We start from the raw sequence: 25,187 nt of genomic DNA, 5'->3' as shown, positions 1-25,187 counted from the left end.
AATTGGGACCAGGCTATCAGAGATGACAGATGTTAGTGTATTGGTCAAGAGAGAGGAGGGTCATGCTGATTTAGGTGACAAAATGACTATGACAGTGTCACCTTGTGCAGAGAGTGACGCTGGTGACAGTTAGGGGGAAAACACCTATCTGACAGTGTGAGCAGTGAAAATGAACACCAGCAGGAAGAAATAACATGAGATGAATTAAAAACAGGGTAAGAGAGAGATAGTAAAGTGTGATTTTGTAATCATTTCCAGGAGGAATAAGCCAAAATTGTACCTAAAATCAGCATTGATCTGTTTAATTGACCAAATGGATTCCACTAACAACGCCATTTTAAAGGATGATAAAGTAGCCCATCGCTACAATTAAACACATAATCATGACATTAATTTTTGGAATCTGGTGTCTGATGGTTTTATCTTTCAATCATAGCAGAAGACATTCACACTCCGTGGGATACTTTTCAATTGTTCAGATTTCTGTACAAGGTTACGACACACAGGCGGCATTTTTCTCTGTGGCATTCTTCGGCCACAGAATGTCAGTGCCGACACTGCATTTTCGCTCGTGCCACTGCTTTTCATTTGTAAGTGTCAGCTGAAAAATGCATTTCATGTCTTCGCTAAATGGTAATCCCATTTTTATATCTTTTTTATTTTCTTTGCTTCAATTTATTCCTCATACGCTCTCATGCAGGGCTAACGGATTTGGGTGACAAATACAGTTAGAGGCAAAACTAGAAGGAAACATAAACCTGTGTATTTGTAGAGGCATTTTCAATTACCATCACTCCTTGATATTAATACGAAACCATGAAAAACCGATGATAGGTATTATTACCCCTATTTTTTAAATAAAGACACAGGTGCTAAAAAAAAACCTGATACAGCCTATGCAAAGTCATACTGTTACACTTTACTACATTTAAATACAAACATTTAATGGGATACATAAATGTTTCAGCCTAAATTTTACCAAAGCTCAGTCAAGGAACTTCATTGTCCTTCATCCTAATTATAACCTTTTTTGCTTTTCAGGTGTTCATGTGGCAAGCCCAGGATTCCCTTTACATTCCCTATCAGAAAGTGCATTGATTTATTTCTTTTAGGTGGCTCAGTGGTAAAGAATTCCCCATGACAATGCAGGAGACACAGGAGATGACAGTTTGATCTCTGGGTTAGGAAGATCCCCTGGAGAAGGAAATGGCAGCCCACTCCAGTATTCTTGCCTGGGAGACCACACGGACATAGGAGCCTGGCAGGCTATAGTCCATGGGGTCACAAAGAGTCAGACACGACTTAGCCATTAAACTACAACAATAGCAACATAGTTGATTGACAATATCGTGTTAGTTTCACGTGTACAGCAAAGTATCTGATATAGACATATACATATATCTATTCTTTTTCAAATTCTCTTCCCATATAGGTTATTATGGAATATTGAGTAGAGTTCCTGTCCTTGTTGGCTATCCATTTTAATACAGTAGTGTGTATATGTTATTACAGGCAACCAGGTGAAGTGAATACTCAGTGTCATGGATATTATTTTACCCAGTAGAAGACAAAATTGTTGACTCAAAACCAAGTGTTAATTTACACACACCCTTATGTTATAAATAAACAAATATATATTTTAATACACCCCCACATATATATATATATATAATACTTGTTGCTGGATTTTTAAAAAAATGTGCTTGCAGATTGAACTTTAACACTTTACCTCATTAATGCAAGATAGTTTTATCTTCCAACTCTCACTCTTGTTCTCATTCTCATTCTCTCTCTCTGTTCTCTGGTATCTAAGCCGAAGCAAAATTTAATTGTGGGAAATTTCACTGATAATTTCTGATTTATTAAAATTCATCCAAAATACAATTCCTACACATTAACATTGTCAGGATTCTTGAATTAAGGCTGAATTGGATAAGTCATTTCTAATATGCCAAAGGAAATATGTTTCCTTGGAGAATTTGAAAAGGCCATGGTAAAATTTGGAGAGAAATATAATAAGTGAAATTTTCATCATACTATTTATATTTCCCTTACTGTAAAATGTCATTTTTAGAAGTAATAGATCTATTCCAGTTACATGATAAAATTCTTAACACCCATTGCTGGACTAAATCAAAGCCAATGACCATATGGTTAAATTATTCACCATGGAATACTGCTTCTTAAAATTCTTTTGCACTTTAGCTATGGAAGTCCCCAGCCAATCCTGATGCATTAAGAATGTCTGACACATTAGCATATTTTATAATTGAGCTGAGAAATGATGTTACTATTAATTTATTTTTGAAATATTAACTTGCTTTTAAAGAAAGTATAATGCATAAATGTCAGAAATATTTATGACAACACATTGTTATATCAGGTATGCCCTTGAAATTCCCAGCTATATTAACATGAAGATTACTGTGCCTTTGCAGAAAGTTCTCACTGAATCAAGGGAAACTGGTGTGAATCATGAATCAAACTATGGAGCAATCCAGTATGAGTAAAATAAATAGTGACACAGTCTCAAAATAATTAACTACTATTACAACAGTAAGAATTATTCAGAGGAATAAATTTATACTTATACTGATTTTCTATAAAATTGTGATATACTTCTTTTTTAATTATATAATTTTTAATTGGAGGATAATTTATTTACAATATTGTGTCCTTTTCTGCCATATATCAAAATGAATCATCCATAAGTATATGTATGTTCCCTCCCTCTACACTTCTACTTTAGAATAGTGCTTAGCATTCAGTTATGCATTGTAACTTTTGTGCTCTCCTAATTTCACATAGATCTTGTTTTCCTCCAAAATTTCAAATTATTCATGGTAAGAAAATAAACCACTTTCTACACATCCCTCATAAGATCTGTGTTTATTCAATGCTTAAACATAATTATCTTTTATATCACTTAAATAAGTTTTGAGGTGACATATAATATCCATTGATTGAGTACAACTACAAAAAATTTACATCTTGGACATTTTTGATACTGATAAATAATTGGTCAATTAATGTAAGGTTTTCTATTTATGATAGGCAAGACTGTGTACTTAATATATAGTGGTCATGTTTGATTTATTGTACTAAATACATGAAATGTATGGCAAATACTATTTGAGATAACAAAATATTTCTTGAGACTTGCTTGACTCCTAATATAAAGTCGAGAACCTAATATGTATTTTTACACACATATATACACACTTATCTACAAATTCTTGGTAATGTAAGTTAGAGGAATACTAAGTAAAACAATAATTAAGAAAAAATGCTTATTTAAAATATGAATTTCACATTTGCATTGTGAATACAGGAAGGAGAACTGGGATGAGTGAAGTGTAGGGGAAAGACAATATTTCTCATGGTCTCTGACTTTACTACTATTTTTCCAGAAGATATATTCTTATTATTTTTTAAAAATTTATTTATTGGCTGCATCTTAGTTGTGGCATGTGGGATCTTTGTTGCATCATGTGGGATTGTTCATTGCAGCACAGGACTCTCTAGTTATGGTGCTTGGGCTCAGTCAGCTGCGGCTCACGGGCTCCGCAGTGTGTGCGCTTCAGTAGTTGTGGTGCTTGGGCTCAGTAGTTGTGGTGCTTGGGCTCAGTATTTGTGGTGTGTGGGCTTAGATACTCCCTGCATGTGAGACCTTTGTTCCCTGACCAGGAATCAAATCTGAACCCCCTGCATTGCAAGGCAATTCTTAGTCCCTGGACCAGCAGGGAAGTCCCTGACTTTACTAATTTTTAAGAGCTATAGGACTAATGTTTCCCTGGGCATATTTTAGGAAATGATGACCTAGAGAATTTATAGTGTTTCTCTGTCATTTGGAAAAAACAAAACAAAATTTAAAAAAAAAATTCTCTTCTCCTTTAATGACATATTTAATACTCATCACAAAAATAGGAAGGAGCTTATTACTTTACAACTCAGAATGACCATCAGATAGATAAATAACTAGATAGAGAGATAGACAGACAGGTAGATAGGCCCTGGAAAAATTATATGTCAATCAGAAGTTCTTGCCTGAATTTAACTATAGTACTTTTTATACTTTTTAATTTTTTCCACTCCACTCATCAGAGATTATTCTAATGACCTTTCAAATGATTTAAGAAAAAAAGATAACAATCCACTGTCATGTATGATTATAAGTGCAATATATTCACTTTATTTTACTTTGCTTTTTCAATCACATAAACATGATTTGTGGCCTAGATTTTTTTGCTCCTCTTCAGAGACTGCCAACACTTTTAGAAAGCACTTAGGAGGATTTCTGAGCTGCTGCTGGGGGTCTTAGTTTGGGTTATTGGGGAAGCAGACCCTGAGATAAGAATTTCAGTGAAAACATTTCAGATGGGCACTCCAAAAACAACAGAAGGGAACTGAAAACTCAGAACAAAGAAGGGAAGCAGTCATTCAAAGATGTTTTATTTAGTTAGCAACCACTGTGGGTGACTGGAACTCAAACCCACAAGGGTACTTTAGGAAACAGTACAAATCATTGTCTCAGAATTATTCCACTGGATGGGTGAAGTCAAAGGAACTGTTATACATCAAGCACTTCCAGTCAATAGTGAAGGAATGATCCCAGGGCTGCTCATTTCTGAGCATTAGAGGCCTGCCATGAGCTGACAGTGACCTTCTGGCACTGACACTAGGCCTCAGGCACAAAGACAAAGATACTGGCAGGGGAAATCAGTGGAGGCATGTTTAAAACACTGAGGGAGTTGAGTGTGGCACTGTCAGCTCCTGGATGGGGTCTCCTTCTCATTTCTCAATTCCATTTGTGCTCCATCCTGTTATCACTCCTTCAAGGTGATGAACAGTCACAATTTCTAAGAAAGATATTTATAACAAAAAGGCTAATGTGCAAAAGTCACACTCTTCTCTGATGAAATGATTTGCGAAGTCACCGTTGAAGCTCAGGATTTCCCTCTTCTACTACCCATGGTCGAACCCCTTTACCTTCAAATAGCAATGGTCCTGGCCAAAGTGTCTTGTCAGTGGGGTACCTTCAGTGGTGTGCTAGTAATTGCTTAACTACTGGCTCTCTAAGTACACTTACAACCTGAATCTTCATTTATATGTTTTTTTTCATGGTGTACAAACAAATTTGGACTTCACAGGTGACACAGTGGTAAAGAATCTGCCTGCCAATGCAGGATAGGCAGGAGACTCAGGTTCAATCTCTGGGTCGGGAAGATCCTCTGAAATAGGAAATGGCAACCCACTCCAGTATTCTAACCTGGAGAATCCCCATGGACAGAAGAGCCTGGTGGGTGACAGTCCATGGAATCACAAGGAGAAGGACACAACTGAGCAACTGAGAGTATGCACGCATGCAGGTGCATACACGCGTGTGCACACGAGCAAAATGAAACTGCCAAGACCTTTGTCAAAACTGCACTATTGTTCTTTGGCATAATCAAATTATGATGTCAGGCAATAGTTTTTGAAGCTATTTCCTTCATTTTGTGTGCTATAGACCTTACATACTCTGAAGTTTCATCTCCACTATTAACATCTTCTCTATCACTTCGTAAAATCTAGATCAGCATTTTTTTTTTCTGTAAAGGAAGATAAACATTTTAAGTCTTGTGGCCATGTACAATTCCTCTTATACATTTTTTCTCTTTTGTTTGTTTAAAATATAAACAAGCTTCTTAGCTTGTAGTCTTTAGAAGAAAAAGGCCATAAGACATATTATGCCTGTAGGCTATAAACTGTTGGCTGCTGTTCTGGACAGTCAGCAAAAAAATAAACCAATCCTTGATTTGTAGCATTTCCAAACTTCCATGGTATAAAACTCTCATCATGGCCAATTTCAAGCTATCCTTGTGTGGTTAGGGACTGAGTTGGAGAGAGATGCACAGTAGCATACCATTACATATGCTGCTAAGTCGCTTCAGTCGTGTCCGACTCTGTGCGACCCCATAGACGGCAGCCCACTAGGCTCCTCTGTCCCTGGGATGCTCCAGGCAAGATTACTGGAGTGGGTTGCCATTTCCTTCTCCAATGCATGAAAGTGAAAAGTGAAAGTAAATTCGCTCAGTCGTGCCCAGCTCTTAGCGACCCCGTGGACTGCAGCCTACCAGGCTCCGCCGTCCATGGACTTTTCATATGACTTCCAAATAAATAAATAGTAGATCTCAGAAATATAAGTGACAACCAAAAAAGTAAATAGGACGGTATGAGTTTTGAATATTTATTGCCTTTGGTCTTCATGTAACTTGTTTAATTGCAAATTTAAAAAATTTAACTTTTAACTATGGCTATATTTAACAACCAGCTCACAAATTTCTGGGCCTTCTAGGTGGCTCTAGTGGTAGAAAAGCCAGAGTTCTTGTACTGATAAACCAATAGGAGCAGGGAAACAGAATTATGGGGGAAAGTGATTGGTGCTTCCTATCAGCAGATAACCATAAATGGTAATTTTTAGCTACAAAATCAGGGGCTCAGACTCCTTGAGATGAAGGTCTGGGTTCCCCAGGAGTGTGTTGGAGCAACTAAGACCAGCTTATGTTAGGCAGTTGACACTGAAGAGGGTTGCCATGCCTTTCTCTGGATCTTCTTGATCCAGGGATTGAACCTGTGGCTCTTATGTTTCCTGCATTGGCAGGGAAGTTTTCTACCAAATCTTTGCTCTCCTTGTGGTAGCACATGGTCTTTCTTCTAGATGACCTTGGCTCCACTTAGTTTCAAGAATTCAAGGACTGAAACTAGTTTAGGTCAGGAAACTGGTTAAGGTGAAACTAATTCATTTTTTGGTTGAAGATTATGTAGGTCAATCAATATCCTTGTTGGCTGTCCATGACTTTTGATCTCAGGGACAGCATGGTGTATTATCCACAGCCACAAATTCCTGGTAGTCAATACTCCCTGGTTTCCAGTCTGCTTCTTACCGTCATATGTCCACTTTCCTTCTAAAAGTACAATGTAACCACCTGGCCTCTGCTATTGCAGAATCCTATTAACTGCATTAATTCTAGTGAGATAAGCCAAGGGACTATTTCATGCAAAGATGGGCACAGTAAAGGAGAGAAATGGTATGGACCTAACAGAAGCAGAAGATATTAAGAAGAGGTGGCAAGAATACACAGAAGAACTATACAAAAAAGACCTTCACAACCCAGATAATCATGATGGTATGATCACTCACCTAGAGCCAGACATCCTGGAATGTGAAGTCAAGTGGGCTTTAGGAAGAATCACTATGAAAAAAGCTAGTGGAGGTGATGGAATTCCAGTTGAGCTGTTTCAAATCCTGAAAGATAATGCTATGAAAGTGCTGCACTCAATATGCCAGCAAATATGGAAAACTCAGCAGTGGCCACAAGATTGGAAAAGGTCAGTTTCATTCCAATCTCAAAGAAAGGCAATGCCAAAGAATGCTCAAACTATCGCACAATTGCACTCATCTCACACGCTAGTAAAGTAATGCTCAAAATTCTCCAAGCCAGGCTTCAACTGTATGTGAACCGTGAACTTTCGGATGTTTATGCTGGCTTTAGAAAATGCAAAAGAACCAGATGATCAAACATTGGTTGGATCATCGAAAAAGCAAGAAAGCTCCAGAAAACATCTATGTCTGCTTTATTGACTAGGCCAAAGCCTTTGACTATGTGGATCACAAAAAATAGTGGAAAATTATTCTAGAAATGGGAATACCAGACCACCTAACCTGCCTCTTAAGAAATCTGTATACAAGTCAGGAAGCAACAGTTAGAACTGGACATGGAACAACAGACTGGTTCCAAATAGGAAAAAGAGTATCTCAAGGCTGTATATTGTCACCCTGCTTATTTAACTTCTATGCAGAGTACACCATGAGAAACGCTGGGCTGGATAAAGCACAAGCTGGAATCAAGATTGCCAGGAGAAATATCAATAGCCTCAGGTATGTAGATGACACCACCCTCATGGCAGAAAGTGAAGAAAAACTAAACAGCCTCTTGATGAAACTGAAAGTGTAGAGTGAAAATGCTGGCTTAAAACTAAACAGTCAAAAATGAAGAGTATGGCATCTGATCCCATCATATCATGGCGAATAGATGGGGAAACAACAGAAACAGTGATGGACTTTATTTTCTTGCTCTCCAAAATCTCTCTAGATGATGACTGCAGCCATGTAATTAAAAGATACTTGTTCTTTGGAAGAAAAGTTATGACCAATCTAGACAGCATATTAAAAAGCAGAGGCATTACTTCGGTGACAAAGGTCCATTTGGTCAAAGCTATGGTTATTCCAGTAGTCATGTATGCATGTGAGAGTTGGACTATAAAGCAAGCTCAGCACTGAAGAACTGATGCTTTTGAACTGTGGTGTTGAAGAAGAATCTTGGAAGGACTGATGCTGAAGGTAAACTCCAAAACTGATGTGAAGAACTGACTCATTTGAAAAGACCCTGATGCTGGGAAAGATTGAAGGCAGGAGGAGAAGGGGCTGACAGAGGATGAGATGGTTGGACATGAGTTTGAGAAACTCAATGGACATGAGTTTGAGAAACTCTGGGAGCTGGTGATGGACATGGAGGCCTGGCGTGCTGCAGTCTATGGGGTTGCAAAGAGTCGGACTCGACAGAGAGACTGAACTAAACTGAACTGAAGCGCTATAACAACCCCCTCCCATCAATGCTGGCTTCTCAGTGATGCTCATGCCCCTATAAGAGAACCATTATTATTGGTTTTATTGAAGAGCATGTCTCTAGCGCTTCCTGGAAAACTTTATTGTTGTTGTTCTGCTGCTGGGTTATGTCTGACTCTTTGAGACCCAGTGGACTGCATCATGCCAGGCTTCCCTGTTCTTCAATATCTCCCAGAGTTCACTCAAACATGGTTATTTGTTCTCTGGTCTTATGTGATTTATTAATACTGACATCCTTATCTTGTTGAGTTTTTTTTTTTTTTTTTTACCTATTTTCAGTACTCTGTCATCTCAATATTATCATTATTTCATGAATTGTAAGCCATTGACTTTTCCATGCTTCAAGTAGAAATTCCAGCTGTGTAATGATACTGGCTCCAGGTATATTTATCATGTGTAAAAATCCTGAGTCACTTGAGTATATGTTCCATGAAGAAATTCTCTAACCTTTGCTTTTATTAGAGGCTTAGATGAGTAAACACTGAAGGGTCTTGTGAGTACTTTCAAGTTTCCAATCTTGTATAACTGATGCAAAAGAATACAATTTAAGTGAGAACACACCTTCCATAAGGAGAAAAATAATTGTAATGCATACATCCAACAAAAGACTCATATTCTAAATTTATAAATCAAAAAAAGGAAATAAAAAAGCTGACCCTTAAATAGAAAAATGGGCAAAGGGTTTTGAAACTCTGCTTTGTTGATTTCACAATGCATAAAAAGGCAATCAAGGCTTGAGAAAGAATAACAACAACAAAAAGCAATACCTATACATTTGTATTTTCAAAAATTTCCAAGATATTTCTGATATGCATCTGGATTTTAAAAAGTGATTACAGGTTTTCTCCAGTGCATGAAAGTGAAAGGGAAGTCACTCAGTCAGGTCCGACTCTTCAAGACCCCATGGACTGCAGCCTACCAGGCTCCTCCACCCATGGGATTTTCCAGGCAAGAGTACTGGAGTGGGGTGCTATTGCCTTCTCCATATTAAATAGCAGTAAGCCTTTATCAAGAATAGTAGAAAAACTTATATATGTAAAATATAATATATATATTTTAGAAAGCCTATGAATTTTTGCCTAGCTAAAAAAAATTATGACATTTTTATTCCACTTGTTTGACTTACTATGAATGGAATGGTAGATTTCTAATTTATATTCACTCAAAACTTGTGTATTTTAGAATCTAATATTACTGTTAAAAGTCCAGTTAGTTTATTACCTTAGTGATTTTAAAAAAATTTTTTGAATGAGGTTTGAAACTTTTAATCCAATTCTGAGAATATACAGAAATACTATGATTGTTAAAGGAAAAGATAGGAAATTAGGATATGATACAGTATTATTAACTAAAGTACAGATTTTGTTCAAATTTCACAAAATTGTATGCTAGTGTCCATTATTTGTTTATATATTCAGTATTCCACACAGTATTTGTTTGCATTGAACAGCTTCAGCTACATGTAATACATTCTGGTAAATTCTCTTTTCATTTTTATTCTATTACAAATATTTTCCAATTTTTCTTGTCATGGCTTCTTGGATAAATCCACCATTTAAAAATGCACATTTAATTTCCAAATACAGGGGTTTTAAAAGTATTTTTGATATTAATTTCTCATTTAATGCTTTCTTCTCTGCAATTACCCTCTGTGTTTTTTCAGTCTTTTAACTTTATTGACTCCAGCTTCCAACATCCCTGACTGAACCACACTCTGCCTCAGACCATTTTGCAATTGGTTTGTGTTCATCGTGGGATTCCATTCCTGCTTGTCCAGATGTGTTGACTCAAAATTATCCACTTTTTGCCTCAGGTTTTGGTAAGCTGGCTTGGTGTCCACGCCGGCCAGGCAGTCCTGGCGGAACCTGTCAAACAGCCCCGGGCTCTTGAGTTGCTCCACGGTGAGCGCAGTGAGCTGCGGGTCGCCGGGGGCAGTGAGGCCGGGTTGATGGGGCCGCCGCCCCCCGCCGGCCCCGCTGGTGCCAGCCGCCGCCCCCGCCGTCAGCTACGGCTGCGCAGTGGGTCCGCCAAGGGGCCCGAGGAAGGCTTCCTCTCAGAAACAGAGGGCCTAGGTCGTGGAGAGGTGGCGGAGGGGCCCGAAAAGGAGAACCACATCTTCAGACCACAGATAGAACGAGCAGTTCATGAGTTCCTGGCAGCCCAGAAAAAAGAAGCCGTGCCAGCACCGTCTCCAGAGCCTGAAAGCCAGGACCGTGCTGCTCCATCCCAGGACGCTTCCTAAGAATATGCCTGACATGTTTTGGAAGCTGCGTTGAATTAATGGTGAAGAACTGGATTCAGTTACATAAGAGTACAACTTCAGAATGAAGACAGGCTGAAGTCCTCACTGACTTCAGAATTCAGTGTTGACTGTGTGTGTGTGTGTGGGGGGGGGGGGTGTTCAGACAGAATAGGGAGCAAGTGGAGCTATAGAAAAGTTGACCATGTGGGCCCCCATATTGTGCTGCCATGCAGCTAGCCTGTCCAGGGGGGTTACACCCAGTAGACACTACAGACATAGTAAGAAACACTACATCACTTTGGGGTTTGTCCTGAAGCGAACCTTTGTACTTGAACTTAGAGACTGTGTATGGATTTTAGGGTTTGTGCTTGAGGATAATCAGAAGCTACAGTGAAGGAACATGACCAGCCCTAAAGATGCAGTTTCAAAGAATTGACAGAAAAGGTTAGCCAGGGGTGGTAGGATTTTAACAATGCTTATTTGATACTATCAGTTTCTGAGAGTTGCCAATCAGTTTACAAGCCACTAGCATCATCAGGACACAACTGAGCGACTTCACTTTCACTTTTCACTTTCAGGCATTGGAGAAGGAAATGGCAACCCATCCCAGTGTTCTTGCCTGGAGAATCCCAGGGATGGGGGAGCCTGGTGGGCTGCTTTCTCTGGGGTCGCACAGAGTCGGACATGACTGAAGCGACATAGCGGCAGCAGCAGCAACTTTATTGAGGCTTTTGATGACGAAGTCAAAGATCCCTCTTGGTAAATGTCACATTGCGTTTGAAAATATGTGGGTTATTTTCAAATATCTTTTGATATTGATTTCTAACTTAACTCCACAATGATAGGAAAACAGACTCTGTATGATTTCAATATCTTTAGTCCATGAAATTTTCACATCTCTTTTTATTCCCCTGGATATGTTCCAGTGTCTCCTAGTTTATAGTCTATGGGAAATTGAATAGCACCTGTATCCTACTGTTGCATGAAAATTGTATAAATTTTAGTTATGTTGAATTGGTTTATGGTGCTTTTCAGGTCTACTATTAACCTTCTACCTTTCTGTATATTCATTCTATTACTTTTTGAGAGTTTGATATTGAAACTCCAACTAAAAATCTTATCTATTTAAAAAGTAATTGTAATGTATAGTGAAACTATGTGTAATTTTGTTCTTATTTTCCAAGTCCTGTAAATGTTGTATCATACTTTCATAATTTAAAAAGAAAAAAATGGTGATCAAATTCATTAGACATTAGGAGAAATTAAAAAGAAAATCAAAATACAAGGCTATGTTCTACCCACCAAAATGCTTAAATGAAAGCTTCAGAGAAGACCAAATATAAATCAAAGATGTGGGGCATCCCAAACTGTCATGCACTACTGATGGAAATAACATTGGTTAAAATTAAAATCTCCTAATCTGTTATTGCATCCTCCCTCTCATCTAGCTCCCTCAAAACCCATTCCTCAGCATGTTCTGTTGGCTCAGGAAACTTACCAGGGGTGTGAATTGAACATTCCCTTCTATTGCTCATAATCAGTTATGGAACTAGTTTTTGGGACAATCTGCCTTTCAATTGCACTTGATAAGTTTTATTGTATTATCATCAAGGCTGTATGACAATCACACAATGCCCTGAAATGATCATTGGGTGATTTAGACTGATAGTTTCATCTTTTTTTTTTTCAGTGCATTAATAATACTTAACTATAACCATCCAAAAACTACATGTTCTTATCATTACCACTGCCAGCTTACCCCTTAAATGCTAGATATTACCTGTATGTTTTATATCTAATAATAAAATATTCTTTACCTTTTTACTGTTTCATCATATTGAACAATATTGGAGATTCTTATCAACTGTGAAGTTATAGAGATCCTATGAGCACAGGATGTTTATCAACAGTGTTGTCCTTTTTTGTCAATAGGCTTATTCAACCTTACACAAAGCTATGTGTAAGCAATTTATTTGGCATGTACAAGAAACATAAGTTGTGCAATGGGGAATTGATAAAGGAATTAAAATATCCAATTAGAGCCATTAAAGTTTTCATTATTAAGCCAGCTGACTATAAGTGACTGAGTTTATTCCTGTAGGAGGCACGGGGAAACAGTGTAAAACATGTGATTCTGAAATATATATATATATGGTGTATATATATATATATATATATATATATATATATATATATACACACCAGTCCATTCTGAAGGAGATCAGCCCTGGGATTTCTTTGGAAGGAATATGCTAAAGCTGAAACTCCAGTACTTTGGCCACCTCATGGGAGGAGTTGACTCATTGGAAAAGACTCTGATGCTGGGAGGGATTGGGGGCAGGAGGAGAAGGGGACGACAGAGGATGAGATGGCTGGATGGCATCACTGACTCGATGGACGTGGGTCTGAGTGAACTCCGGGAGTTGGCAATGGACAGGGAGGCCTGGTGTGCTGTGATTCATGGGGTCGCAAAGAGTCGGACAAGACTGAGTGACTAACTGAACTGACATGTGTATATATATATATATATATCTTTTGGTTGAGGGCTGCTCCTCAGGGGTTGTTATTACTTTGAGCTTTAAGCCTGTTGTACTGACAAAAGCAATGTGACTTTCCACAGTATGGAGAATAACACAGGCACAGAGGTGCAGTTTCTGACAATCGAATGCTGTTATATCAAATTCTAAATAAATTCATGTGAATATGTCCACTGGTACTTATAAACAGACTTGTGTGGATACATATTTTTGTTTATAAAATGTGTCATGTCAGATAGATTTTCTTCTTAAAATATCTCTCTTTAAAAGTAATTTCTTCATGAAAATCTCATAGATAAATAGATGAATGATTTATCTGTCTCATGGCTTTCATAAGGAATATATACATGTGTAACCTCAGAAAACAGTGTTAATTTGAACAGCCATTTTTATAAAAGTATATGTATATTTACCTATATAGAGTCATTGCACTTAAAATAATAAAACATTATTGAATATAATATGATTTATGAGATTTATTTTATAAAGTTTTAGTTCAGTTCCGTTGCTCAGTCGTGTCCAACTCTTTGTGACCCCATGAATTGCAGCACGCCAGGCCTCCCTGTCCATCACCAACTCCCGGAGTTCACTCAGACTCATGTCCATCAAGTCAGTGATGCCATCCAGCCATCTCATCCTCTGTCGTCCCCTTCTTCTCCTGCCCCCAATCCCTCCCAGCATTAGTCTTTTCCAATGAGTCAACTCTTTGCATGAGGTGGACAAAGTACTGGAGTTTCAGCTTTAGCATCATTCCTTTCAAAGAAATACCAGGGTGGATCTCCTTCAGAATGGACTGGTTGGATCTCCTTGCAGTCCAAGGGACTCTCAAGAGTCTTCTCCAACACCATAGTTCAAAAGCATCAATTCTTCAGCCTCAGGTTTTTTCACAGTCCAACTCTCACATCTATACATGACTATTGGAAAAACCATAGCCTTGACTAGATGGACCTTAGTTGGCAAAGTAATGTCTCTGCTTTTGAATATGCTGTCTAGGTTGATCATAACTTTTCTTCCAAGGAGTAAGTATCTTTTAATTTCATGGCTGCAATCACCATCTGCAGTGATTTTGGAGCCCCCCAAAATCAAGTCTGACACTGTTTCCACTGTTTCCCCATCTATTTCCCATGAAGTGATGGGACTGGATGCCATGATCTTCGTTTTCTGAATGTTGAGCTTTAAGCCAACTTTTTCACTCTCCTCTTTCAGAATAGATATACATAAATACACATGTATTTAGGGATATTTTACTCTTAATTTTATTTTTTATGTGGTGCCGTAAAATTAGAATAAAATTATTCTCATGAAAAAAATCATATACATAAAGAAAGAAACCTTTGTCATAGGTAAGCATTCAATTAATTTTCTCAAGATTTATCAGAACTAACTGAAAAGAACAAAATAATTAAAACTTTTCTAACCCTACAAACTCTAATCCTCATCAAGGATTCCCTGGTGGCTAAAAACCCACCTGCCCATGTAGGAGATGTGAGTTTGATCCCTGGGCTGGGAAAATACCCTAAGGTATGAAATGACAATCATTCCAGGATTCTTGCCTGGGAAATCCCATGGACAGAGAAACCTGGGGGGGCCACAGGCCATGGGATTGCAAAAGAGTTGGACCCAACTTTAGTGACTCAACAACAGCAACGACTCCTTTTTACACAGTGGAAACATCCTTTACGGATTGTATCCTAAAATGCCTTCTTTATTGATATCTTCAATAAAGATTTTTCTGTTCTTATAAAGTTTAGATTCTTATTTTAAAAAATGAATCAATGCTGTTTGGTGACCTTAAAATTATTTTATTATTATAATGGAGAAGTATCATATGTAGAAGCTTTGGTACTTTTTAAAGGCAAAAGTGACCTTGGATCAAATCTTACAAATGTTCACATCTCTGAACTGTTCATGTTCATCTACCAGGGAATGTTAGATTTCAAGTAACACATACAAAAAGAAGTAAATGTGATATGTTCTTTTGATATCTTCTACTGTAGAGGATTTTCACTGCAATGGAATAAAGAAAAATAATTTATGTGATTCCATTCTGTATATTGCTTATCATTATATATTTCAGTCCTTCCAAAAGATGCAGGCATGTTTCCTGACAACACAGTTGTTGGCTTTCTTGAAACTTCAGGATAGTGGAGAATAAAATGTTAAATGAAAATGAAACAAATATACAAGCTATTATTGTTAAAACAGAGATTTCTATAGAAAAGAAACATTTTGAATCTATAAAGGGAACACACCCTTTGTTTACATTTTAGAGTTCAATTAATGTTGGAGAACTTGTTAGGTTTTTCCTGACATAATGATTTAAAGTTTTGTTTTTTGCTCTTTCATTTGATAATAGTTATATATATTATATATACATATATACACAACAGACCACTGTTATCACCTTATAAAGATACTGATTCACTAATCAGATGCCTCTGCCTAACCTATGTCCTTTATGATATTTAACACGAAGGATCTGTTTAGAAAACATCCACATGAGGTTAGAAAGCAGAAGAAAGAGAAATCCTACTAGCTGTGGTCAGTTCCAGAGGTGTCAATGATGTTGACACCAGAATCTCTTTTTCATAAGGCTATAGCAATCTTCCCAACAGTAGCAGTGGCTCAAACAGCAGTAATTATTATTATTATTTTGACTAAACTGGGTCTTCAAGGGGATATGCAGGCTTTCTCTACTTGCAGCGTGCTGACTTAGTTGGTCTGCATGTGGGACCATGCAGTTTCCCATCCAGGGATGAAGACCATGCCCCCTGAACTGAAAAACAGATTCTTAAACCACTGGACCACTAGTGAAGTTCCCACAACAGCAGTAATTTTAATTTCATGTGCAATCAAATTTCCCTCTTTTTCTTTGACACTGAGCACTGAAGAATTGATGCTTTTAAACTGTGGTGTTGGAAAAGACTCCTTTGAGTCCCTTGGACTGCAAGGAGATCCAACCAGTCCATTCTAAAGGAGATCAGCCCTGGGATTTCTTTGGAAGGAATGATGCTAAAGCTGAAACTCCAGTACTTTGGCCACCTCATGCAAAGTGTTGACTCAATGAAAAAGACTCATGCTGGGAGGGACTGGGGGCAGGAGGAGAAGGGGACTACAGGATGAGATGGCTGGATGGCATCACCGACTCGATGGGCATGAGTTTGCTCCGGGAGTTGGTGATGGATAGGGAGGCCTGGCGTGCTGTGATTCATGGGGTTGCAAAGAGTCAGACACGACTGAGCAACTGAACTGACTGACTGAACTGATATAAGGAGGTGAGGATTATTTTTAATTAAAAAAAAAGTTATCCTTCTTTCCTTTCTTTCTTCTATCCTCCCTTCTTTCTAAATCTGCTGAGGATTATGTGTGTATTTATACATGTGTGCCCCTCTGACTGACTATTATAGTGCCTTTGTTCAAAACCCTGTCCACCTGTGGATGGTAGGAAAAAACTAACACATCTGCTGCCTGAGACTTGCCATTTTGAGAGATATTTGCAAGATTTATTGCTGTTCAGTTGCTCAGTGATGTACAACTCTTTGCTACCTCATGGACTGCAGCACACCAGGCTTCCTTGTCCTTCACCATCTCCTGGAGTTGGTTCAAATTCATGTTCTTTGAGGTGGTGATGCCATCCACCCATCTCATCCTCTGTCATTCCCTTCTCCTCCTGCCTTTAATTCTTCCCAACATCAGGGTCTTTTCCAATGCGTCAGCCTTTGGCATTAGGTGGCCAAATTATTGGAACTTCAACCTTAGCATCAGTCCCTCCAATGAATATTCAGGACAGATTTCTTTCAGGATTGAATAATTGATTGCATCTCCCTGTAGTCCAATTCAGTTCAGTTCAGTTCAGTCGCTCAGTCGCGTCCAACTTTTTGCGACCCCATGGATTGCAGCATGCCAGGCCTCCCTGGCCATCACAACTCCTGGAGTTTACTCAAACTCATGTCCATTGACTTGATGATGCCATCCAGTCATCTCACCCTCTGTCGTCTCTCACTGTTTCCACTCTTTCCCCATCTATTTGCCATGAAGTAATGGGACCATATTCCACCATCTTAGTTTTCTGAATGTTGAGCTTTAAGCCAAATTTTTCACTCTTCCCTTTCACTTTCATCAAGGGGCTTTTTAGCTCTTCTTCACTTTCTGCCATAAGGGTGGTATCATTTGCATATCTGAGGTTATTGATATTTCTCCAAGAAATCTTGATTACAGCTTGTGCTTCCTCCAGCCCAGCATTTCTCATGATGTACTCGGCATAGAAGTTAAATAAGCAGGGTGACAATATACAGCCTTGACGTACTCCTTTTCCTATTTGGAACCAGTCTGTTGTTCCATGTCCAGTTCTAACTGTTGCTTCCTGACCTGCATACAGATTTCTCAAGAGGCAGGTCAGGTGGTCTGGTATTCCCATCTCTTTCAGAATTTTCCACAGTTTATGGTGATCCACACAGTCAAAGACTTTGGCATAGTCAATAAAGCAGAAATCGATGCTTTTTCTGGAACTCTCTTTCTTTTTCAATGACAATGGATGATGGCAATTTGATCTCTGGTTCCTTTGCCTTTTCTAAATCCAGCTTGACCATCTGGAAGTTCATGGTTTACATAGCGTTGACACCTGGCCTGGAGAATTTTGAACATTACGTTACTAGTGTGTGAGATGAGTGCAACTGTACGATAGTTTGAGCATTTCTTGGCATTGCCTTTCTTTGGGATTAGAATGAAAACTAATATTTTCCAGTCGTGTGGCCACTGCTGAGTTTTCCAAATTTGCTGGCATATTGAATGTAGCACTTTACCAGCATCATCTTTTAGGATTTGAATTAGACCAACTGGAATTCCATCACTTTCACTAGCTTTGTTCGTAGTGATGCTTCCTAAAACCCACTTGACTTCACATTCCAGGATATTTGGCTCTAGATGAATGATCATACCATTGTGATTATCTGGGTCGTGTAGATATTTTTTGTATACTTCTGTGTATTCTTGCCACCTCTTCTTAATATCTTCTGCTTCTGTTAGGTGCATACAATTTCTGTCCTTTTTTGAGCCCATCTTTGCATGAAATATTCCCTTGATACCTCTAATTTTCCTAAAGAGATCTCTAGTCTTTCCCATTCTATTGCTTTCCTCTATTTCTTTGCACTGATCACTGAGGAAGATTTTCTTATCTCTCCTTGCTATTCTTTGGAACTCTGCATTCAAATGGGTATGTCTTTCCTTTTCTCTTTTGCTTTTTGCTTCTCTTCTTTTCACAGCTATTTGTAAGGCCTCCTCACACAGCCATTTTGCCTCTTTGAATTTATTTTTCTTGGGAATGGTCTTGATCCCTGTCTCCTGTACAATATCACAAACCTCTGTCCATAGTTCATCAGGCACTCTGTCTATCAGATCTAGTCCCTTAAATCTATTTCTCACTCTACTGTATAATCATAGGGATTTGATTTAGATCATACCTGAATGATCTAGTGGTTTCCCTACTTTCTTCATTTTAAGTGTGAATTTGGCTATAAGGACATCATGATCTGAGCCACAGTCAGCCCTCAAGCAGTAATGCTGAAGAAGCTGAAGTTGAATGGTTGTATGAAAACCTACAAGACCTTCTAGAGCTAACACCCAAAAAAGATGTCCTTGTCTTTATAGGGTGATAGAATATGAAGTAGGAAGTCGACAAACACCTGGAGTAACAGGCAAATTTGGCCTTGGAGTACAGAATGAAGCAGAGCAAAGTCTAATAGAGTTTTGCCAAGAGAATGCACGGCTATAGCAAACATCCTCTCCCAACAACACAAGAGAAGACTCTAAACATGGACATCATGAGATGTCTAACAGCCAAATCAGACTGATATATTCTTTGAAGCTAAAGTTGGAGACGCTCTATACAGTCAGCAAAAACAAGACCAGCAAGGGACTCTCAAGAGTCTTCTCCAACACCACAGTTCAAAAGCATCAATTCTCAGCTGTCAGCCTTCTTTATGTTCCAACTTTCATATCCATACATGACCACTGAGAAAACAATAGCTTTGACCATACAGACATTTGTCCTTTTCACTTTAATTCCCTACCTTCCCTGACCTCTGATCTATAAAGGAAACACATCCAGACCCTGATAAGATGGTTATTTAGATGTGTTAGTCTGCCATCTTGTTGGTCAGCTGGATCACCTATTAAACTCTCTTCCTTGCCTCAACCTCTCACATTTCTGATTCATTGGACTATTGTGAGTCTGCAAAGTGAGCTTGGACTTGTTAACACTACTTTACACAGAAGAAAAATTAATTGTTTTTCTAACATATTAGTTTTAGACAAATAATTTTAAAAAAAATCTTTTATCTTAGTTTCTTAGATCAGGTTTATTAGAAAAACAAGTAAAAAATACAGAATTTAGGTGAGGAAGAATGTTATTCTAAATTTTGACCTTCATAACAGCTGAAATTCATAGGGTTATTGTTGTTTTTAGTATACTATACAATTTTGAGCAAAGTTGCTCAGCCTTGGTAGTGCTGGTCTTTGAATATGATAGTTCTTTGCAGCATAAAGTCATCCTACATTGTAAAATGTTTAATAGCATTTCTGACCTCCACCAACCAGAAGCAAATAGGGTACCACCCCAACAAGAAAAAATACGTCTTCAGTTCAGTTCAGTCAGTCAGTCGTGTACAACTCTTTGCAACCACATCAATCGCAGCACGCAAGGCCTCCCTGTCCATCAACAACTCCTGGAGTTCACTCACACTCACATCCATCGAGTCACTGATGCCATCCAGCCATCTCATTCTCTGTTGTCCCCTTCTCCTCCTGCCCCCAATCCCTCCCAGCATCAAAGTCTTTTCCAATGAGTCAACTCTTCGCATGAGGTGGCCAAAGTACTGGAGTTTCAGCTTTAGCATCATTCCCTCCAAAGAAATACCAGGGTTGATCTCCATCAGAATGGACGGGTTGTATCGCCTTGGAGTCCAAGGGACTCTCAAGAGTCTTCTCCAAACCACAGTTCAAAAGCATCAATTCTTCGGTGCTCAGCCTTCTTCACAGTCCAACTCTCACATCCATACATGACCACTAGGAAAACCATAGCCTTGACTTGATGGACCTTAGTCGGCAAAGTAATGTCTCTGCTTTTGAATATACTATCTAGGTTGATCATAACTTTTCTTCCAAGGAGTAAGCGTCTTTTAATTTCATGGCTGGAATCAACATCTGCAGTGATTTTGGAGCCCCCAAAAATCAAGTCTGACACTGTTTCCACTGTTTCCCCATCTATTTCCCATGAAGTGATGGGACTGGATGCCATGATCTTTGTTTTCTGAATGTTGCACTTTAAGCCAACATTTTCACTGCCTCTTTCACTTTCATCAAGAGGCTTTCTAGTTCCTCTTCACTTTCTGCCATAAGGGTGCTGTCATCTGCATATCTGAGGTTATTGATATTTCTCCCAGCAATCTTGATTCCACCTTGTGTTTCCTCCAGCCCAGCGTTTTTCATGATGTACTCTGCATATAAGTTAAATAAGCAGGGTGACAATATACAGCCTTGACGTACTCCTTTTCCTATTTGGAACCCGTCTGTTGTTCCATGTCTAGTTCTAATTGTTGCTTCCTGACTTGCATACAGACTTCTCAAAAGGCAGGTCAGGTGGTCTGGTATTCTCATCTCTCTCAGAATTTCCACAGTTTATTGTGATCCACTCAGTCAAAGGCTTTGGCATAGTCAATAAAGCAAAAATAGATGTTTTTCTGGAACTCTTTTGCTTTTTCCATGTTCCAGCAAATGTTGGCAATTTGATCTTTGGTTCCTCTGCCTTTTCTAAAACCAGCTTGAACAGCAGGGAGTTCTCGGTTCACGTATTACTGAAGCCTGGCTTTGAGAATTTTGAGCATTACTTTACTAGCATGTGAGATGAGTGCAATTGTGCGGTAGTTTGAGCATTCTTTGGCGTTGCCTTTCTTTGAGATTGGAATGAAAACTGACCTTTTCCAGTCCTGTGGCCACTGCTGAGTTTTCCAAATGTGCTGGCATATTGAGTGCAGCACTTTCACAGCACCATCTTTCAGGATTTGAAATAGCTCCACTGGAATTCTATCACCTCCACTAGCTTTGTTCGTGTTTCTAAGGCCCACTTGACTTCACATTCCAGGATGTCTGGCTCTAGATGAGCGATCATACCATCGTGATTATCTGGATTGTGAAGCTCTTTTTTGTACAGTTCTTCTGTGTATTCTTGCCAACTCTTCTTAATATCTTCTGCTTCTCTTAGGTCCATACCATTTCTGTCCTTTATCGAGCCCATCTTTGCATGAAATATTCCCTTGTTATCTCTAATTTTCTTGAAGAGATCTCTAGTCTTTCCCATTCTGTTCTTTCCTCTATCTTTGCATTGATTGCTGAAGAAGGCTTTTTTATCTCTCCTTGCTATTCTTTGGAACTCTCCATTCAGATGCTTATATCTTTCCTTTTCTCCTTTGCTTTTCACCTCTCTTCTTTTCACAGTTATTTGTAAAGCCTCCCGAAACAGCCATTTTGTTTTTTGCATTTCTTTTCCATGGGGATGATTTTGACCCCTGTCTCCTATAAATGTCACAAACCTCAGTCCATAGTTCATCAGGCACTCTATCTATCAGATTTAGGCCCTTAAATCTATTCCTCACTTCCACTGTATAATCATAGGGATTTGATTTAGGTCATACCTGAATGGTCTAGTGGTTTTCCCTACTTTCTTCAATTTAAGTCTGAATTTGATAATAAGAAGTTCATGATCTGAGCCACAGTCAGCTCTTGGTCTTGTTTTTGTTGACTATATAGAGCTTCTCCATCTTTGGCTGCAAAGAATATAATCAATCTGATTTCAGTGTTGACCATCTTGTGATGTCCATGTGTAGAGTTGGAAGAGGGTGTGTTGTTGGAAGAGGGTGTTTGCTCTGACCTGTGCATTTTTTGGCAAAAATCTATTAGTCTTTGCCCTGCTTCATTCCGCATTCAAGGCCAAATGTGCCTGTTACTCCAGGTGTTTCTTGACTTCCTACTTTTGCATTCCAGTCCCCTATAATGAAAAGGACATCTTTTTTGGGTGTTAGTCCTAAAAGGTCTTGTAAGTCTTCATAGAACTGTTCAACTTCAGCTTCTTCAGCATTACTGGTTTGGGCATAGACTTGGATTACCGTGATATTGAATGGTTTGCCTTGCAGATGAACAGAGATCATTCTGTCATTTTTGAGATTGCATCCAAGTACTGCATTTTGATCTCTTTTGTTGATCATGATGGCTACTCCATTTCTTCTGAGGGATTCCTGCCCGCAGTAGTAGATATAATGGTCATCTGAGTTAAATTCACCCATTCCAGTCCATGTTAGCTGGCTGATTCCTACAATGTCAACGTTAACCCTTGCCACCTCTTGTTTGACCACTTCCAATTTGCCTTGATTCATGGACCTGACATTCCATGTTCCTATGCAATATTGCTCTTAACAGCATCGGACCATGCTTCTATCACCAGTCACATCCGCAGCTGGGTATTGTTTTTGCTTTGGCTCCATCCCTTCATTCTTTCAAGAGTTATTTCTCCTCTGATCTCCAGTAGCGTGTTGGGCACCTACTGACCTGGGGAGTTCCTCTTTCATTATCCTATCATTTTGCCTTTTCATTCTGTTCATGGGGTTCTCAAGGCAAGAATACTGAAGTGGTTTGCCATTCCCTTCTCCAGTGGACCACATTCTGTCAGACCTCTCCACCATGACCTGCCCGCCTTGGGTTGCCCTGCGGCATGGCTTAGTTTCATTGAGTTAGACAAGGCTGTGATCCTAGTGTGATTAGATTGACTAGTTTTCTGTGAGTATGGTTTCAGTGTGTCTGCCTTCTGATACCCTCTTGCAACACCTACCATCTTACTTAGGTTTCTCTTACCTTGGGCATAGGGTATCTCTTCATGGCTGCTCCAGCAAAGCACAGCTGCTGCAATTTAACTTGGATGAGGGGTATCTCCTCACCACTGCCTTTCCTGTCCTTCAGTGTAGGATTGCTCCTCTAGGCCCTCCTGTACCCATGCAGCCACCAGTCCTTGGAAGTGGGGTTGCTCTTCCATGTCTGTTCCCCTGGCCTCAGATGCGGGGTGGCTCCTCCCAGCCGCCACCCCTGGCCTTGGACCTGGGTGGCTCCTCCTGGCCGCTGCCCCTGACCTCAGACACAGGGTAGTTCCTCTCGGCCATTCCTGTGCCGTCACAGCCTGCCACTTTCAGCCGCTGCCCCAGACCTCGAACGTGGGTTAACTCCTCTTGGCCGCCGCCCTTCGGGCATGGGATCCTCCCGGCTTCTGCCTCTGACCTAGGACGTGGGGTAGCTCCTCTCAGCTGTGCTTAGTGCGCCGGTAGCAGAGGCCTGCGCTTAGTGTGCCAGTCGCAGCGACATTGTCAAATATTCCTTGGCAAGAAAAACCATCCCTGATTGAGAAAAACTGATCTGGAAAATTGCAGCAATTCTCAACAATTTTTAGTGAATTCTAAAATGATAGATAAGGCTTCTCTGGTGGTTCTGTGTCAAAGAATCCTCCTGCAGTACAGGAGATCAGTTCAGTTCAATCACTCAGTCGTGTCTGACTCTGTGCGACCCCAAGAATCACAGCACACCAGGCCTCCCTGTCAATCACCAACTCCCAGAGTTCACTCAGACTCACATCCATTCAGTCAGTGATGCCATCCAGCCATCTCATACTCTGTAGTTCCCTTCTCCTCCTGCCCCCAATCCCTCCTAGCATCAAAGTCTTTTCCAATGAGTCAACTCTTCGCATGAGGTGGCCAAAGTACTGGAGTTTCAGCTTTAGCATCATTCCTTCCAAAGTAATCCCAGGACTGATCTCCTTCAGAATGGACTGGTTGGATCTCCTTGGAGTCCAAGGAACTCTCAAGAGTCTTCTCCAACACCACACTTCAAAAGCATCAATTCTTCGGCACTCAGCCTTCTTCACAGTCCAACTCTCCCATCCATACATGACCGCAGGAAAAACCATAGCCTTGACTAGACGGACCTTAGTCAGCAAAGTAATGTCTCTGCTTTTGAATATACTATCTAGGTTGGTCATAACTTTTCTTCCAAGGAGTAAGCGTCGTTTAATTTCATGGCTGCAGTCACCACCTGCAGTGATTTTGGAGCCCCCAAAAATAAAGTCTGACACCGTTTCCACTGTTTCCCCATCTATTTACCATGAAGTGATGGGACCGGATGCCATGATCTTCGTTTTCTGAATTTTGAGCTTTAGGCCAACTTTTTCACTCTCCACTTCCACTTTATTCAAGAGACTTTTTAGTTCCTCTTCACTTTCTGCCATAAGAGTGGTGTCATCTGCATAACTGATATTTCTCCCAGCAATCTTGGTTCCAGCTTGTGTTTCTTCCAGTCCAGCGTTTCTCATGATGTACTCTGCATATAAGTTAAATAATAAACAGGGTGACAATATACAGCCTTGATGCACTCCTTTTCCTGTTTGGATCCCGTCTATTGTTTCATGTCCAGTTCTAACTGTTGCTTCCTGACCTGCAACAGATTTCTCAAGAGGCAGGTCATGGGGTCTGCTATTCCCATCTCTCTCAGAATTTTCCCCAGTTTATTGTGATCCACACAGTCAAAGGCTTTGGCATAGTCAAGAAAGCAGAAATAGATGTTGTTCTGGAACTCTTGCTTTTTCCATGATCCAGCGGATGTTGGCAATTTGATCTCTGGTTCCTCTGCCTTTTCTAAAACCAGCTTGAAT

At 39.5% G+C, this 25,187-nt stretch overlaps 1 pseudogene; it reads right to left on the bottom strand.

Annotated features, from left to right (window-relative positions):
- The window catches only part of LOC102173487, a 57,901-nt pseudogene continuing 33,207 nt past the window's right edge, over window positions 494-25,187 (bottom strand).

Source organism: Capra hircus, chromosome 16, assembly GCF_001704415.2.
Source record: "Capra hircus breed San Clemente chromosome 16, ASM170441v1, whole genome shotgun sequence".
Taxonomy (NCBI): Eukaryota; Metazoa; Chordata; class Mammalia; order Artiodactyla; family Bovidae; genus Capra; species Capra hircus.
Note: the sequence above shows the minus strand (reverse complement) of the source record. Positions and strands in the feature narration are given on the sequence as shown.